Source organism: Lathyrus oleraceus, chromosome 5, assembly GCF_024323335.1.
Source record: "Lathyrus oleraceus cultivar Zhongwan6 chromosome 5, CAAS_Psat_ZW6_1.0, whole genome shotgun sequence".
Taxonomy (NCBI): Eukaryota; Viridiplantae; Streptophyta; class Magnoliopsida; order Fabales; family Fabaceae; genus Lathyrus; species Lathyrus oleraceus.
Genome location: NC_066583.1, coordinates 367,627,468 through 367,646,956, shown reverse-complemented (window position 1 = coordinate 367,646,956; position 19,489 = coordinate 367,627,468).

The window sequence follows — 19,489 nt, the reverse complement described above, 5'->3', positions numbered from 1 at the left end:
GCTGTTACCGGGCCGGGCAAATGTCTGAAGTCCTCCTTAAGAGGCAATGATTGTGGTTGTTTATTTTTCGTGCCAAGCAGGTAAAAGTCCTTTAAATAAGGCAATTGGTGGAAGGTAGGGGTATGCAGTCTACCCCCCACTATTCTGTGAGTCTTCTCATTGCTCCCATTACATGGTTGTAGCATTGAGAACACAAGCCCAAGATCTGTGCTGTCGCACAATCGAGTCGGAGTCATCGAGTATAGAAGGGTTCCCCTATTCTGGACCCATGCTCATTTGTCAGAAGCTCTCCCTGGTTAGGGATAAGAGCTGTGAGGTCTGATCCTCACTTCACCTTTTCATCTGCTTCACCTTAGCCTCGTAATGGCAAGGTTAAGAGCAAACCCAGCCCGTACAGACGACTCGCTTCGGCAGTCAAACCTATTGTGTGAGCCACTTGTTTGGTTATAGTGCGTGCTGTGTGGATATCTGTTTGAGATGCTTGTTTTCATTTGATGTATGCTTGAATCATTTTGTATGCTTGTGTGCTTGCTTCTTTCCTGGATAGGAATAGTTTGCTTATGCAAGTAGGATAGAAAACCGAACTTAGGGTAAACGATGCATGACAACACTAGGCTCGAGTCCAGCTCCCTAGTAGTGTGTCTTTCCCTGGTTTCTGGCTAGCAACTCAGTCCCTTTCAGGGGAACTACATCGCCCTGATCCTCGTTCCAGACGAGGTATGTAGGCAGGTGGTCGTGCGAGACCACTCCGGGCAACGTTTTTCTTTTTTGCGTGTGTTTACTTGTTATCTGATTATGTATGTTTGGGTTCGGATGCCGACGTAAGCCCAGTGTCATACGGTGAACTGGACTTTTTGTGGTTTTAATCGCAATGTCGCGGTTAGCAAGAGTCGCCACCGACTTTTCTTTTATCCAATAAGAAAAGGTGGAAAAGAACAGGAAAGACCTTAATTTAGATTTTGGGTTCGGGAGGTACATTATACAAAGGGAAGGTGTTAGCACCCTTTGTATCCATGGTTATCCATGGGCTCTTAATTGCTCGATCACTTATATTATTTTTGTCTGAAAAAAAAAAAAGTGTTTGTGAATTGTTTAGAAAAATTGTTTTGAAAAGAGAATTTAACTTTGTAATGATTCTTGTATGAATGTATACAAAGTGATTATCTCGTTTAGTTTTGAAAATTGTTTAGAAAAATATAACTCGGTAATGATTCTAGTATGAATGTATACCAAGTGGTGATTTTCTGAAGGTATTTTGAAAGGTGTGAGGTGTGAAAAAATGTTTTAGGTTGTGAGCCAGCAATTAAGAGTTATACCGACCCAAGGTCTTTATGAGTATTTCCTATCCTTATGAGGGTAAAACTGTCCTTATTATTGAGAAATAAGTAGTTTTATCCTTTGGATGTTTAAGGGTCATCGTAGGGTCATCGATAGGTCATTGAAGGCAACAGTTGCGAGGATATCTTAGCATTCGAAGGGACTATCATCTTTTAACCGTAGGCAACATCGGAGGGTCATCGAGGGACAAAGTTGTATATTCGAAGGCAACATCTGAGGGACTATAATTTATTTTATGATGATTTAACCGAAGGGTCTTTGCTAAGGGTATCCCCACGTTCGCGGGACATGACCGTAATATCGTAATCGTAAGGCAACAAAGAGAGGTCCAAGATCACTTATTCAAAGGCAAAGTTTTACAATTAATTATATAATTAGGATGAAACTCCACATTAAAATTATTAAAAATAATATATTAAAAAATTAATACATTAGAAATTAATACATTAAAAAATTAATTTAGGGTGAAACTCCACAAGGGTATCCCACAAATAAAGTGGAATACCTAGCCAATAACCTTTTCCTGGGATATGTGAACCTTTACGAAACTCAAAAAAAGAAACATGTCAGAACACCAAATCAGGGTGCAATCGAAGATTACACCGGAGAAATATCACAACAATAAATAGGATAGGATGAATAATGCATGACTATGATAAAAACATAAAAAAAACAGACTAGAAGAATCAGGTACTGTCTCGTTCGCCTCTGCCTCGCCTAGCGAAGGCCACGGATTTTGAATTTGAAAACAGCCCCATGTTAGGAACTTTGAATTTTATGGCATTTTATCACAGGAATAACATGGTCAAACATTCAGGGTATTCAGGCATATTCAAATTCCCATACGAAAGCAAATTATATATCAACCTTTAATCATGATGCATTATATATGTAGATATGGCCAATTGAAAGTATAAACAATAGAGATACGCAAACCTGTTTGCCAATTCAAGGTTGAAGGGATTGACCACTTGTAGTATCGGAATAAGTTAGGCAGCGGGAATTGGACGGCGATGGCTTCGGTGCAGATGGGCTGCCTTCAGGGTTTCTTTACTCTGAATTCTCCGGGTAGGCAGGGTTCCTATGCCAAAGTTTCTATCCGTCCTTCTCTGTTCTCTCTCTTTCTTTTTCCTCAAGGTTTTGTTCCAAGGAAACCTCAGAGTGTTTTGCTTCTCTTCCTTCTTTCTCCAGTGAATCTCCCAGTGTAAACTCCAAGTCTAACTCCCCCTCTGAAACTTCAGTATTTATAGACTAATTTCGTGGGTAATGGGCTTGAAATGAGGGAGACCCAAGTCCAAAATAATTTGTTATATTTTATTTATATATTTATTTTAATTATTTAATTAATTAATTAATTAATTAATTAATTAATTAATTAATTAAATTTTTTTTTTTTTCTTTTTTTTTTTTTTTTTTTTTTTTTTTTTTTTTTTTTTTTTTTTTTTTTTTTTCGTTTTTTTTTTTTTCGTTTTTTTTTTTTTTTTTTTTTTTTTTTCGTTTTTTTTTTTTTTTTTTTAGGAAAAATGATGGGTAATTTTTGGGGTATGACAGCTGCCCCTGTTCAATATTCTTGAACCGAGAGAGTTAGGATGGCGTGTATGCCATTCATGGTCTGGAGGTGGAAGATTATTGAACACTAGAATGCCCCAAAAATTTGCACTTGAGAATCGACAGTTGGTCTTGATGGAGATGGGCTTAAAGATGCCATCCGGGAGGTTTGATGACGAAAGCTTCAGATCGAGCCGTACATTAGGCCAATTTGAAGACATGGGTGCCACACTGGGTCGTACATTAGACCGAATAATGAGTCATCCATTAGGCTGCCGACTTCGCTGGGGAGTCGGAGTGTGTCATATACTGTTGGGGATAAAGGATCAGAATGGACCATACGCTAGATCGTATCTGAGTTGCAGAATGAGCCGTACGTTAGGCTGAATCTGATGACGAAAGGGGTAGTCGTACGTTAGACTACACTTCAGAAATGTACCGTATGTTAGGTAGCATTTGAGGGGATGGACATCCGAACGGGTCGTACGTTAGACCGTCGCAGAATGAGTCGTCTGTTAGGCCGCATCTGATGATGAAAGCGGTAGTCGTACGCCAGACTACACTTCAGAAATGTACCGTACGTTAGGTAGCATCTGAGGGTTGTAAGATCCAAACGGGTCGTACGTTAGACCGCGTTGGAGTTGCTGGAGTTCAGAATGGATCGTACGCTAGATCGTACCTGAGTTGCAGAATGAGCCGTACGTTAGGCTGTATCCGAAGAAGAAAGTAGTCGTACGCTAGACTACACCCCTGAATGTACCGTACGCTAGGCAGCATCTGAGGATTTGAAGGTCCAAATGGGTCGTACGTTAGACCGCATTGGAGTTGCTGAAGAAGTCATATGTTGGGCTGAATCAGAATGAACCGTACGTTAGGCTGTATCTGATAACCTGTATATGTTGTACTTGCAATAAATGTCTGGGATGGGCTTAAAGATGCCATCGTTAGGAGGATATCGAAGTGTTGTCAGAATGAATGTTCCCATGAACTGTATTTGAAATATGTATCTGAATCTTGAATGTGATTGATAAAGGTGTCTGTCTGAATGAACCTTTTATTTTGATTATATCAGGAGGATAAATAACCTGCAAAGAAAAGTTAGCTTCATGCTATGTCATGATGTATGAGATGTTTCGTGTTATGCTAAAATAAATGCGAATGTTGTATGCATGCGTATGCTGTGAAATGATGTAATGAATGAGTTATGCGTATGAGAAGTTCTGCTTGGGGACTCTACTGGGGAAAATAAATCCCCATCTACTGATTGGAGATATTTGTAACGATGACCCTTTCTCGGCAGGGGGTTCTTGATTCTGTCTGATGGTAGAAATATTCCACAGATCTTGGCTGAGGATGGATGAGATGATCAATCTGTCTGATGATGCCGACCTCTGTTGGGGAGTAACTGGCTGTGCCGGGGAATACTGCTAATTTCTTCTGAGGAATAACAGACTTGCTGGGGGAATAGAATTGGTAGCGGATTCATTGGAAGCATGGTTAGACCTTCTCCTCGATCCTGAAGTCCTTTAGTAATTGTCATTGCTATTTTATGCATGTATTTTGATAAACATTGATCATATTCAAATGCATATATCAATTCAAGTTAAATCAATGGACGTTTACGCAAACAAAACAGAGAAAGTAAAACAAAAGCATCTTTTTGGAAATGAAATTGTATTGATTTTGAAAGAGGGCCTATAAATAGGCAATTTGAGTACAAGGAGACAGAAATCCTAGTAAGAGGAAATTGTCAGGCAAACAAAGAGAAAGCTATGCAGAAAAAGTCCTATCGATTCCAATTCCACCACTGTCATTATGTCTTCAAGCATCTCATCTCCTGCTGTCGGATAGAAGTGATTGGCTTGTTCAGTCCCTTGAACTTGGTTGAAGCAGACAGAGAACGGGGCATAGTCATACGCTTTAATCCCTAATTTTTGCCTGGACCGCCTTTTCAGGTTTTCAGTCCACCGGGATACCCTTTTTTGCTCAAGCCGCCTTTTCAGGTTTTCGACTTGCCGGGTGTACGTCTTTATATGTTTATCCCTAATTTTTGCCCGAACCCTTTTGGTTCGCCGGGATGCCCTTACTTTTGCCTAGGTACGTCGACCTAGCGGGTCTCTTTTATGCGTAGTATTTTTTAACTATGTCAGCGTTCACAGGATGCGGGAACTCTTCGCCATCCATTGTAGCAAGCATCATGGCTCCACCAGAGAATACCTTCTTAACTACAAATGGCCCTTCGTATGTGGGAGTCCATTTGCCCCTGGGATCACCTTGTGGTAGAATGATACGCTTGATAACTAAGTCGCCGATTTGGTACACTCGTCTCTTGACCTTTTTGTTGAATGCCTGGGTCATGCGCTTCTGATATATCTGCCCATGACAAACAGCCGCAAGTCTCTTTTCATCAATCAGATTTATCTGATCGAGTCGAGTTTGAATCCATTCATCCTCATCTAAGCCTGCATCTTTCACAATTCTTAGAGAGGGAATCTGAACTTCCACTGATAAAACGGCTTCCATTCCATAGACTAAAGAGAAAGGGGTTGCCCCTGTCGAAGTGCGGTAACCACGAAGAGCAAAAGGTAACATCTCATGCCAGTCTTTGTATGTTACTGTTATATTCTTGATATTGTTAGCAGCCTCCACGGCGCCGTTCGTCTTTGGCCGGTACGGAGAAGAGTTATGGTGTTTTATTTTGAACTGCATGCAGAGTTCAGTTTAGTACCATTATCAGTGATAACTCTTTCAGGAGACAGCAGGTTTCTCGAATGTATATTTGATAAGATCCATCTTAGAAATCAATAAAGTGGTATGATTCAACATATACTGTCTTAGTCGGCGAGCAGCCCAAGCCAAAGCGCAGCAAGCTTTCTCGAGCTGAGAGTATCTTGTTTCACAGTCGGTACCTTTTGCTAAGGCAGTGTATGACATGCTCTTTTCGACCAGACTCGTCATGTTGCCCCATCACACCCTATTGAATTTTCTAACACGGTCAAATACATAGTTAGAGATCTTCCTTCAACTGGTAGCATCAGAATTGGAGGTTCTTAGAGATATTTCCTGATTTTGTTATTCATCATTCCATGCCATCTCTTGATTTTTCCTTTTTAGTAATTTGAAGATGGGTTTGCAGGTAGCAGTCAAGTGTGGAATGAATCGGGCAATGTAATTCAAGTGTCCCAAGAAACCTCTGACTTCTTTCTTGTCTATTTCAGTACCCAGATTTACAATTTCAATTGATTCCTCATGCGGCTGTATGGTCTTTTCTTCTTGTAGTACCAGTCTGGCAAGTTCTCCAGGGACTTCACAATCTTCCTCACTTCCATCCTCGGCTTGGTAGATCGGATTTTCAAAGTCATAATGAGCAGTAGCAGAGTCATTACCAATAGGATCCAGAGTGGATATGGATCGGCAAATTGTTACGTGAGTGTGTGCAAGAAAACATAGCTTGTTTGAAAAATGACAGGAAAGATAAAGAGCGCAATATTTGAATGCAAAAAAGTCCATTGATTTATTGAATATGAATATGCTTATGAAAATGACAAACCCTTAAAATTAGCTATTATGCCCCGGGTATAGACACAATGCTTTTGAAATATAGCAATAACAATTACTCTCGACTAAAGGAAATCGGGATAGTGTCTTCAGCCTTCCAATTGTCGAGTCCGTCACCAATTGTTGGGAAAATCCAGCTATCCAAGTCGCAATCACTATCAGCATCTTCCATAGCATTAATCTGATTTTTGACTATCTTTCCAGAGTTAAACCCCAGGCCAGCTTTATCAGACTTGTACGGTACATTAATCAGTCGACCCCAACCAATACGATCACCACTTTCAATCGCGGCTTGAGCATCTTTCAGAGAGATCATGACAGGGGGAGCACGAACAACCTTGGGCACAAGGGGAGTTGGCTTAAGGACAGGACTGGGTGGAGGAACCACTTCAAATGACTGAGAAGGAGTCTCAAAGAATTCACCATCCATCTCGACGTATTTGAAGGCTTGCACACTACTGACAATATACTCTTCTTCTCCACATACAGTGACAACCATGCCTGCTATTGGATACTTCAGCTTTTGATGAAGCGACGAAGCTACCGCACCTGCCCCATGGATCCAAGGGCGCCCCAACAAGCAGGAGTAGGCGGGACGAATGTCCATCACATGAAAGGTAGTGTTGAAGACTTGAGGTCCTATCTTGATAGGGAGAACCACTTCACCATAGACAACACTCTTCGCACCATCGTAAGCACGCACCACAACATCACTAGGTTTCAGTTCAATGCCTTTGTAGTCAAATTTATCGAGTACAGCTTTCGGGAGCACATTCAAGGAAGAGCCGTTGTCGATCAACACGTGAGCCAGGGTGATTCCCTCACACTCGATGGAGATATGCAGAGCTTTATTGTGATTCTTTCCTGCTGGCGTCAGGTCAGCATCGGAAAAGCCTAGGCCATTGTCAACAGTCAAATTAGCAACATAATGTTCGAATTGATCGACGGATGTTTCTTGAGGCACATGAGCGGTCTTCAAGAATTTCATCAATGCATTGGCATGTGATTCAGAGGATAACAACATTGAGATTTTAGACGGAGTATGCCCCAATTGTTCCACTACATCAAAATCGCTCTTACGGATGATTTTCAGCATCTCTTCCATTTCCTGTTTGGCAACATCTTCAGAAGTAACTTCGACCGATGTCTCTGACTGAGGAGGATTGACTGGTCTTTTTCCTCGAATTTCGGGAGCGGGAGGTGAGATTTCTGGAGAGAAGATCCTTCCACTTCGAGTAATTTTACTAGTCCCCACAATATCATTAGGATTAGCAGAACTACCAACTTGCTTTATGCCATGGATGTAAACGTCGCCTCCATAGTTCCACGGAATAGCTTTGCTGGAGGAATATGGCACGGGGCCAGGTGCGGTAATAATCAGGGGAGCCACTTTGGGCTCAGCGGTAATCTTCACAGGCACTCTAGTAGCGGTAATCTTCACTGGAGCTTTGGACCTAGCAATCACAGATATCTCTTCAATAGAGTTGTCCACCTTAGGAACCCTTCCAAATAGAATTGTACGATCATCCATCAGCCGTTGAATGCCGTTCTTCAACTTCAAACAATCATTGGGTCGGAGTACACAGAGATCGCAATCTTCAGCACAACCTGGAAATAAACCAGCTTGCAATAAATTCTTCTTAACGATCAGGAGAGGAGATGCTAAATCAGCAACGTCAGTAACGTGAGAATTGTCGTCCACAACATTAACATTCTGGTCATGATTAGGCATAGGTGCTGTGATGACATTGGGGGTCGCCGGAGGATCAAATTCAATTTCTCCAGCGTCGATCATATCCTGAATCTTGTTCTTCAACAACCAGCAATCATTCGTATCATGCCCGGGGCTATCGGAGTGATAGGCACACCTGGCGTTGGGATTATAACGAGGAGAAGTAGTGTTGGGATTTGCAGGAGGGCCTCTGAGGGTAATCAAATTGGCCTTTAACATACTCTGCAGTGCTTGGGTTAAAGTCATATTGATCTTGGTAAACTGTCTTCTCGACCTGTCTTGTCTGTGTTGGAAGTTCTGAGATGGCGGTGCGGCAATTGTAACTGCCCCAACAGTATGGTCACGATTCTTCTTGTTATGCTTCCTCTCACTGTACACAGCATTTGATTCATTCTTTCCCTGATAGGACTTTTTGGTGCTTGCAGAAGTAGCTGCCTGTATCTTTCCACTTCGAATGCCACTTTCAACCCGTTCACCTGTCAAGATAAGTTCAGTGAAACCTGACGAGGAACTTCCCAGTAGATGGCTGTAGAATGGGCCAGTCAGTGTACCCATGAACATGTCCACTAACTCTCGATCAGTCATAGGGGGTTTGACTCTGCCAGCCAAATCTCTCCACTTTTGAGCATATTCTTTGAAACTTTCTTTAGAGCCCATAGTCATATTTTGTAGCTGTAGCCGAGTAGGCGCTAACTCAGAATTATACTGGTAGTGCTTGTAGAAAGCTGTTGCTAAATCAGTCCATGTGCGGATGTTAGAGCTCTCAAGCTGATAATACCACTCTAACTGTGTGCCAGACAGACTCTCTTGGAAGAAATGGATCCACAGTTTCTTATCAGTAGTGTGCGGCTGAATCTTTCTCACATAAGCCCTTAGATGCATCTGAGGACAAGAGGCACCATCATACTTAGTGAAAATGGGAACCTTGAATTTGCGGGGAATGACCACATCAGAGACCAGACCCAAGTTTTCGAAATCCAGACCGGGCACTTTCTGCCCCTCCATAGCTAGCATACGTTCTTCCAGCAACTTGTACTTATCATCCTTCGGAGAGTACTGTTCATGTTCATAATCTTCATCGTCGTCCTCAGAATTGACGAGATTAGGATTCTCATCTTCCGAATCATTCTCGGTCTCTTCTTCTGAATCCTTCGGAATTCTAATCTTGACTCCTGTAACCTGTCCCTTAAGCCTTCTCCCCGGGTTGATGTAACCCACAGGTTTCTGGTCCTTCTTCTTCTCCATCAAAAGAGCTTTCAGTTCTTCCTGCCCCTTAGATAAGCTCAGCATCATTTCCTGGAATTGAGCATTCTGGGCCTGGAGATCTTTGACAGTTTGTTCGAGAGCCATTGTTCAATCTGTTTGAATCTGCTGGAATCTGTTTGATAGGAAAATCGTGAGAACACTGATCCTTTAGAATACCTGTTATGCGATGCAATGCAATGTATGAAATGTTTTCAAGGACTTTCGGGATTTAACTTTGCATAAACTAACAAAAAGAGCTTTTTTTTTTCTCTTTTGTTTTTGCTTTTGTTTTTGTTTTTTCTGTTTTTTTTTTTTAGCAGAGTTAAATCCCTAAATCCTTGAAATGGTTAGTACAATGCCATGATGTTATGATGTTATGTTGTTATGATGTTATGTTGTTATGATGTCATGTTGTTAGATAAATAACAAGCACAAGCAAGTCACACAACAATCATTCCTAGGTTTTAAGGCTTGCGTGAGTTCCATAGGTAAATACCCTCCCCACTGAAGTTTGGTTGGTTCAACCTGTCTTAGAATAGTAACCGGGTTCTAGAAGGATCTCAAATCATTGACCTTTCCTTAAGTCCACTTCAGTGCAACACCAAGTGGTTGACCGAAGCTTCCCTAAAGTCCAATCTCAAAGAGTGTAGTATCGAGTCTCAACCAACTCCAGTCGGAACCGAAGCCAGTTATCTCACTACTTTCTAATGGCCAGGATGAGTCAATTAGGGTTCTAAAGGTCTGGTTAATGCTTTTATGACACCACGCGAATGCCAAATATTTCCTCAACTAACATGAGGAACATCAGGACATCCAAAGTGCCACATTAACCGTAGCCATCATTTTGACCATTCCAGTATACGCCGGACAGTCGCGATGATCTCTTGCTACTTACCTAAGGTACACTAGATCCGGGTGTAGGATCTTTCACTCAAGCATAACATACCCAAGAAATCCCTTAAAAATAAATCAGACAAATTGAATAAGTGATCTTGTTTTTAAGGTAACCTCTCTTTTTAAATATTCCGACTCCCCAGCAGAGTCGCCAGTTCTGTCATACGGTGAACTGGACTTTTTGTGGTTTTAATCGCAATGTCGCGGTTAGCAAGAGTCGCCACCGACTTTTCTTTTATCCAATAAGGAAAGGTGGAAAAGAACAGGAAAGACCTTAATTTAGATTTTGGGTTCGGGAGGTACATTATACAAAGGGAAGGTGTTAGCACCCTTTGTATCCATGGTTATCCATGGGCTCTTAATTGCTCGATCACTTATATTATTTTTGTCTGAAAAAAAAAAGTGTTTGTGAATTGTTTAGAAAAATTGTTTTGAAAAGAGAATTTAACTTTGTAATGATTCTTGTATGAATGTATACAAAGTGATTATCTCGTTTAGTTTTGAAAATTGTTTAGAAAAATATAACTCGGTAATGATTCTAGTATGAATGTATACCAAGTGGTGATTTTCTGAAGGTATTTTGAAAGGTGTGAGGTGTGAAAAAATGTTTTAGGTTGTGAGCCAGCAATTAAGAGTTATACCGACCCAAGGTCTTTATGAGTATTTCCTATCCTTATGAGGGTAAAACTGTCCTTATTATTGAGAAATAAGTAGTTTTATCCTTTGGATGTTTAAGGGTCATCGTAGGGTCATCGATAGGTCATTGAAGGCAACAGTTGCGAGGATATCTTAGCATTCGAAGGGACTATCATCTTTTAACCGTAGGCAACATCGGAGGGTCATCGAGGGACAAAGTTGTATATTCGAAGGCAACATCCGAGGGACTATAATTTATTTTATGATGATTTAACCGAAGGGTCTTTGCTAAGGGTATCCCCACGTTCGCGGGACATGACCGTAATATCGTAATCGTAAGGCAACAAAGAGAGGTCCAAGATCACTTATTCAAAGGCAAAGTTTTACAATTAATTATATAATTAGGATGAAACTCCACATTAAAATTATTAAAAATAATATATTAAAAAATTAATACATTAGAAATTAATACATTAAAAAATTAATTTAGGGTGAAACTCCACAAGGGTATCCCACAAATAAAGTGGAATACCTAGCCAATAACCTTTTCCTGGGATATGTGAACCTTTACGAAACTCAAAAAAAGAAACATGTCAGAACACCAAATCAGGGTGCAATCGAAGATTACACCGGAGAAATATCACAACAATAAATAGGATAGGATGAATAATGCATGGCTATGATAAAAACATAAAAAAAACAGACTAGAAGAATCAGGTACTGTCTCGTTCGCCTCTGCCTCGCCTAGCGAAGGCCACGGATTTTGAATTTGAAAACAGCTCCATGTTAGGAACTTTGAATTTTATGGCATTTTATCACAGGAATAACATGGTCAAACATTCAGGGTATTCAGGCATATTTAAATTCCCATACGAAAGCAAATTATATATCAACCTTTAATCATGATGCATTATATATGTAGATATGGCCAATTGAAAGTATAAACAATAGAGATACGCAAACCTGTTTGCCAATTCAAGGTTGAAGGGATTGACCACTTGTAGTATCGGAATAAGTTAGGCAGCGGGAATTGGACGGCGATGGCTTCGGTGCAGATGGGCTGCCTTCAGGGTTTCTTTACTCTGAATTCTCCGGGTAGGCAGGGTTCCTATGCCAAAGTTTCTATCCGTCCTTCTCTGTTCTCTCTCTTTCTTTTTCCTCAAGGTTTTGTTCCAAGGAAACCTCAGAGTGTTTTGCTTCTCTTCCTTCTTTCTCCAGTGAATCTCCCAGTGTAAACTCCAAGTCTAACTCCCCCTCTGAAACTTCAGTATTTATAGACTAATTTCGTGGGTAATGGGCTTGAAATGAGGGAGACCCAAGTCCAAAATAATTTGTTATATTTTATTTATATATTTATTTTAATTATTTAATTAATTAATTAATTAATTAATTAAATTTTTTTTTTTTCTTTTTTTTTTTCCTTTTTTTTTTTTTTTTTTTTCCTTTTTTTTTTTTTTGTTTTTTTTTTTTCGTTTTTTTTTTCGTTTTTTTTTTTTTTTTTTTTTAGGAAAAATGATGGGTAATTTTTGGGGTATGACACCCAGTGATTGGCAGTCGGGCTCCACGTTTGCCCTTTTGAGTATGTTTTGGTTCGGATGCCGACGTAATTCCATCAATTGGTTGTCGGGCTCCATGTTTGCCACCCTTGCTTGTTTGTATGTTTTGTGTTGTTTGGCGTGTGTAAGCCGAACTACAGTGGCTCTGATTCTTGTTCCAGACAAGATATGTAGGCATAAGGTGCGATACCTTATCGAGCTCCCTTCTCTTAACCCCACCTGCGTTCCCTGTGTGTGTGTGATGTTTAGCAACCTATTCTTTATTCTAGGACGTGGATCCCGTCGAGTACGACGGACGTGAGGGGTGCTAATACCTTCCCCTTGCGTAACCGACTCCCTTACCCTGTCTCTTTGGTCGCAAGACCATTTCCTTTCCAGGTTTCTCTGAGCGTTTCCTTTCCCTATCTTGGGATAAATAACGCGCAGTGGCGGCTCTGTGTTGTGTGTTTTATTTTTAGCTCGCCGGTTGTTTTTTCGCGGATGCGACAGTAAGACAGATAGGAAAAGCACGAGTGGAACATGTCACATTCTCGGAAATGCACTAGTTTCATGGGCATGCAAGAAACAAGCGTGTGTTGCTCTGAGTACAGCCAAAGCAAAATATATAGCAGCAGACAACTCTTGTGCTCAGATACTCTGGCTAAAGCAACAACTTCGAGATTTCGGAATAGATCTCGGATGTATTCCGCTAAGATGTGACAACACAAGTGCCATCAACATTACGAAAAATCCAGTCATGCACTCAAGAACGAAGCATATCGACATTCGTCATCACTTCCTTCATGACCACGTGCTAAAAGGGGATGTTGAAGTTACATTTGTGGATACTCATAACCAACTGGCCGACATTTTCACCAAGCCTCTCGTAAAGGAATCGTTTTACAAAATTCGAAGAGAGCTTGGAATATTGGATGAAGGTGGCATATAAACTCGTCATAACATGTCTTATGATGAACCAGGGAAAAGGTACGCAAAAACATTATTATCTTACCAAAGAATAGAAAAAATGGTGTTTTGAGCTCTTAATTGCTACTTTTTTACAAAATTTTCAATAAGTAACCGGTTACCACATCCTTGTTAACCGGTTAACCAGTAGCAAATTTGAATTCTGGGGCATTTTTTTTTATCAGGTAACCGATTACCACATTTCTGTTAACCGGTTAACCAGTAGCGTTTTTGACTTCTGTGTTACTTTTCTTTAACGTAACCGGTTACCACATTTCCTGTAACCGGTTACCTCACTGCTGTTCTGTTTTTTTTTTGAAAAATAAATTTCATTTTTTTAATTCATATCTTTTAAATATTATGACTCTTAATTATATGATGTTTTGTATGCTTTTTATATGCATGATCTCCAAACTGTTAATATGTCTTGTCCCATCCTTTTCGATAATGACAAAAGGGGAGAAGAGATTCTCTAGCATATATTGTATGTATCTAACAAACTTGCAGGAACTCAAAATTTCAAAGTCTCCAAATAAATCAAGAATTTAGGGGGAGCATTATCATAGGGGGAGCAAACGTGTTAGAACATCAAGTCCGATGACTCTTTCAAGAATCGCCTTTTGAATCGGGTTATCATCATCAAAAAGGGGGAGAATGTGAAGACATGGCTTCTCGAGTATTTTGATGAAGACAACGATGCACGTACAGGGTCAATCATCAAAGAATGGATCAAGACTTCAATAGAGCAAATTCACACAAAGTTAGCTCAAAGTCGCTCGAGAAATTGATCACAAAGGTATTGGAATTTAATCTTAGTTAATGTTTATATATAAAGTGTTCAATTGATTGTTGCATGCATAATATGATATGGAAACTTAGAATTTATTTCAAAATGGTTACAACTTTTAAAAGTTCTCAATTTTTCCTTTTTTTAATAGTGGTAACCGGTTAACACTTTTGGGGTAACCGGTTAACCCGAAACAAAATTCAATTTCTGGGAAGATTTTGTTAGCATGTAATCGGTTAACACTTTCACGGTAACCGGTTACATAGTTTAAAATTTAAATTTTTCTTAATGTTACAATTAATGTAACCGGTTAACACAATTTGGGTAACCGGTTACTACTGGGAATTTTGGTAGAAAAATTGCAACTTTTCATATTTTTAATTCATGCATCTTCTCTATGAACCATGGCACCCATTGGTTGTTTGCACTTGTTTAAAGAGGTTCATAGAAGGATATTTAAACTAAAATTTTTCAGATTGCAAATCACCTCCTTAAAAATTAATTTTCACAATCTTTCTTTGTTTACTATTTTCAAAGATAAGTGTCCAAAATTCATATGCATCATTTGAACACTTCTATAAACATTGTGAGATTGATTATTCCAAAAGGAGAAGATCAATCCTTTGATTGATGTGCAGATATTTCCAGATTATTCAAACTTCCATTTAAATTATACACTTGTTGTTCTTTATATCTTAATTTTTCCAGCATTAGTGGAATTAAGATAGTGAGTGTTTTATCCTTACTTGTTTGATAGTAAGAGGTGCATAGGAGAGGATTGTTCTCTTATCACTAAGAAGGTTTCCTTGTTGTTTAGAAACAAGAGAGTCACTTTGAGAGAATTGTTCTCATAAGTGGACTTTGTTGGAAATCCAAGAGTTTGTTCTTGGTGGTCTTTGTTGATCATTGTACAAGTCCAAACAAATAGTGGAAATCTCTTTCTTGTTGGAAAGGGGACTGGATGTACCTTCGGATTGTGAAGGGAACCAGGATAAATCTCCGTGTCATTATTTTTCTGCACTTTACCATTTTCCTAAACACCATTATAAACCAGAAAAATAATCCTTACAACAAGAAAATTTCAAGGTTTCTAATTCACCCCCCTCTTAGACTAATTTCAGACTTACAATTGGCATCAGAGCAGGTTATAGGTAACATGTTCCTAGTCTTCAGAGATGGTGGTAGCATATTTGAAAAAGGCAAGGTTGACAAAACTCTCTTCATCAAAAGAATCAAGAACAACACATTGTTGGTACAAGTATACGTTGATGATATCATATTCGGATCAACAAACAAATATATGTGTGAAGAATTCTCCTCAATGATGCAAGGAGAATTCGAGATGTCCATGATGGATAAAATGAATTATTTTCTCGGCTTACATGAGTTTCTACCAAGGTATCCCATATTTGTTTTGTCGTTGTGCATGCCGAAATGCGAAAGAATTCATCCATGCTGAGTGCACTTTGAAGAAGATTTATTGCCTTTTTATCATAGAGGACCTTCTTCTTATCATCATCATCCCATGAAGTTTTAGGGTTTGATGAACCAACGCCGTTAACAACCGTTGTAGGAACAAAAGGACCATTTTGGGCAGCATCCCATATTTCTTCTCCTTGTGCTTCTAAATGAGCCTTCATCTGAATTTTCCAGAAGTCAAAGTATTCACCACAGAATAGTGGAGGCTTGTTATTGCTACCACCATCTCTGAAGACTAGATTATTATTTGCGGAAGCCATTTCGGATAGTCTAGGAATAAGTTACCTATAACCTGCTCTGATGCCAATTGTAAGTCTGAAATCAGTCTAAGAGGGGGGGGTGAATTAGAAACCTTGAAATTTTCTTGTTGTAAGGATTATTTTTCTGGTTTATAATGGTGTTTAGGAAAGTGGTAAAGTGCAGAAAAATAATGACACGGAGATTTATCCTGGTTCCCTTCACAATCCGAAGGTACATCCAGTCCCCTTTCCAACAAGAAAGAGATTTCCACTATTTGTTTGGACTTGTACAATGACCAACAAAGACCACCAAGAACAAACTCTTGGATTTCCAACAAAGTCCACTTATGAGAACAATCCTCTCAAAGTGACTCTCTTGTTTCTAAACAACAAGGAAACCTTCTTAGTGATAAGAGAACAATCCTCTCCTATGCACCTCTTACTATCAAACAAGTAAGGATAAAACACTCACTATCTTAATTCCACTAATGCTGGAAAAATTAAGATGTGAAGAACAACAAGTGTATAATTTAAATGGAAGTTTGAATAATCTGGAAATATCTGCACATCAATCAAAGGATTGATCTTCTCCTTTTGGAATAATCAATCTCACAATGTTTATAGAAGTGTTCAAATGATGCATATGAATTTTGGACACTTATCTTTGAAAATAGTAAACAAAGAAAGATTGTGAAAATTAATTTTTAAGGAGGTGATTTGCAATCTGAAAAATTTTAGTTTAAATATCCTTCTATGACCCTCTTTAAACAGGTGCAAACAACCAATGGATGCCATGGTTCATAGAGAAGAAGCATGAATTGAAAATATGAAAAGTTGCAATTTTTCTATAAAAATTCCCAGTAGTAACCGGTTACCCAAATTGTGTTAACCGGTTACATTAATTGTAACGTTAAGAAAATTTTAAATTTTAAACTGTGTAACCGGTTACCATGAAAGTGTTAACCGGTTACATGCTAACAAAATCTGCCCAGAAATTGAACTTTGTTTCGGGTTAACCGGTTACCCCAAAAGTGTTAATCGGTTACCACTATTAAAAAAAGGAAAAATTGAGAACTTTTAAAAGCTGTAACCATTTTGAAATAAATTCTAAGTGTCCATATCATATTATGCATGCAACCATCAATTGAACACTTTATATATAAACATTAACTAAGATTAAATTCCAATACCTTTGTGGTCAATTTCTCGAGCGACTTTGAGTTATGTATGATTGAAACTTTGTGTGAATTTTATCTATTGAAATCTTGATCCATTCTTTGATGATTGACCCTGTACGTGCATCGTTGTCTTCATCAAAATACTCGAGAAGCCATGTCTTCACAGCAAAGTTTTCATATACGCGGAATTTGCTTGAAGACAAACAAAGGTGTAACGCGAAACCGTATCGTATTTTTGGCTCCATATGCATTTCTTTTTACTTGATTAACACTTATTATTATGCAGTATTTTATGTTTATTGCAGGCATTTACCGAATAAAAGGTGTACAGCAAGGAAAGTGGAAAATAGCAAAAAGAAAAGAAAAAGAGAAGACAATGGAGAAAAAAAATAGAGGTAATGGGCCACCACACCAAATGGGTTTGTGGAGCCTATCACCTAGAGGTGTGGCGCCCGCCACATGGACCAAAGGAGGTGGTAGCGCCCGCCACCAAGCATGGAATTGTGGCGCTCAACCCTATATTGGTGGCACTCACCACAGAGTCAAAGACTAGTGTTGTGGCAACCGCCACAACCTGGTCTTCCCTATTATTTCTCCAAGTTTTTAGCCACGAATCCACTCACCTTTAGCTACAATTTAGGGGTGTGGAAAATATATAAGGAGGGAAGTTTCTACACGCCAGCTCTCTCTCTTCTTCCAGTTTTCAATCTACGAATTATTTTTAGTCAGAATTATTTTCTTTTAGTTTCCTAGGCAGTTTTTCCTACTTTGTAACAGTGATGGTTTCTCCACATCTGGGGCTATTGTGATTTATTATTTACGCATTTGAATTCAATTGTAACGGTTACTCATTGCCAAAGCCTGGCGACATTATTTTAATTGAAGAATCAAGATTCAGTTCCAGTTCTCAATTCGTAATCCAGGTTTTATTTTTATTGCTATTTTATTTATTTATGCCTTATTGTATGTTTGATTTTCCAAATACCATGTCTGTTACCGGATCCATGTTCGGCTAAACCCTTAGGTATCGGTATGTAAAGACCGTCGAAATGATGGGATTTGTAGAAAATTGGTGTTAGTTTTTATAAAACTTATTTTTCCGGTTTTTAGTTTCTTGTTTTAATCAAACTGTTTTTCGTACGAGAGTACAAAACAAAGTAAGGTTACGGTCAACAAGAACGAGAGTTTGAGATTTTAACCAGATAGCTGAAACAAGGCATTAATCCTAAACACAACGAGAGCGCTTTAGGATTAATTAGACTTTATTCATATTCCAAAATTACTTTTAAATTCAAAATGAGACCGCGAGAGCCAAGCATTCTGGTTTTGGAGTATGGTCAGAGTCAATAAAAACGAGAGTGTGAGACTAAGTCCTTTCTATAAATAACTTCTACTAAAGAATATTTTGACCAATAAGATTACACCAACTATCTATCGGATCCCCGAAGGTTGATGCGTTACATACCGATATTCCCTCTATCTCATATCTTTATTAATATTCTATTTACGTTTTAGCTATTTCTCTTCATCCCTCCAATCTTAGAATGATCACCAGCCTTAGATTTACATAGTAATATTAGATAACATTACGTTTGATTATTAGTCCTTGTGGGTTCGATAATCTTTACAACTACGCGATAGGACTGTGCACTTGCAGTCACGATTCCCATAAACTTACTAAGTCGCGATCACAAGGATACCCTGGTCCCGTTGTGCCATGTTGGTTTGACTTTTAGTCTTGTGGTTTACTTAAACCCTAATTCATTGGGGGAGGTTCTTGATCATCATATCATGCATCACCAATCATCAAAAGAGCTAATTGATCATCGAAACCATTCATTTGACCTACATATCTACATGCTTGAGGATTCATCTGATTCAAGACCTTGTTCAAGCATCCATACATGTGCATTCTACTTGTCCATTCCTAATCCATTGGTTATAAACTTGGGTACTTTCAAGTTCATAGGTCCATGGTCGTTAGTTCATGGTTCACCATTCATTCAAATTCCTCATTCTAAGGGGGGTGTTTTCATTCAAGTATCCAAGTGCATTAAGTTAAGTCTTTGAGTCATGCATTATTTCATACTCCATGGTATTATTGGTTCATTTGATCCATGTTGCCTTATAGGCCATTGACTTTGGTCTATTCATGCATTCAATGCATTGATTCTCAATCTTTTGGTCCATTGTTTTTCATTTGTTCCATTGTGCTTAAGAGTGCATTGTGGGCCATTAATTCTTGATTCATCACTTGTTTTAGTCCAATTAACTCATTCATCCATGATCTTTATGATTCAAATGTTTTAAAGGTGATTGATTCATTTACTTCTAATCATGGTTTAAAACTTAGT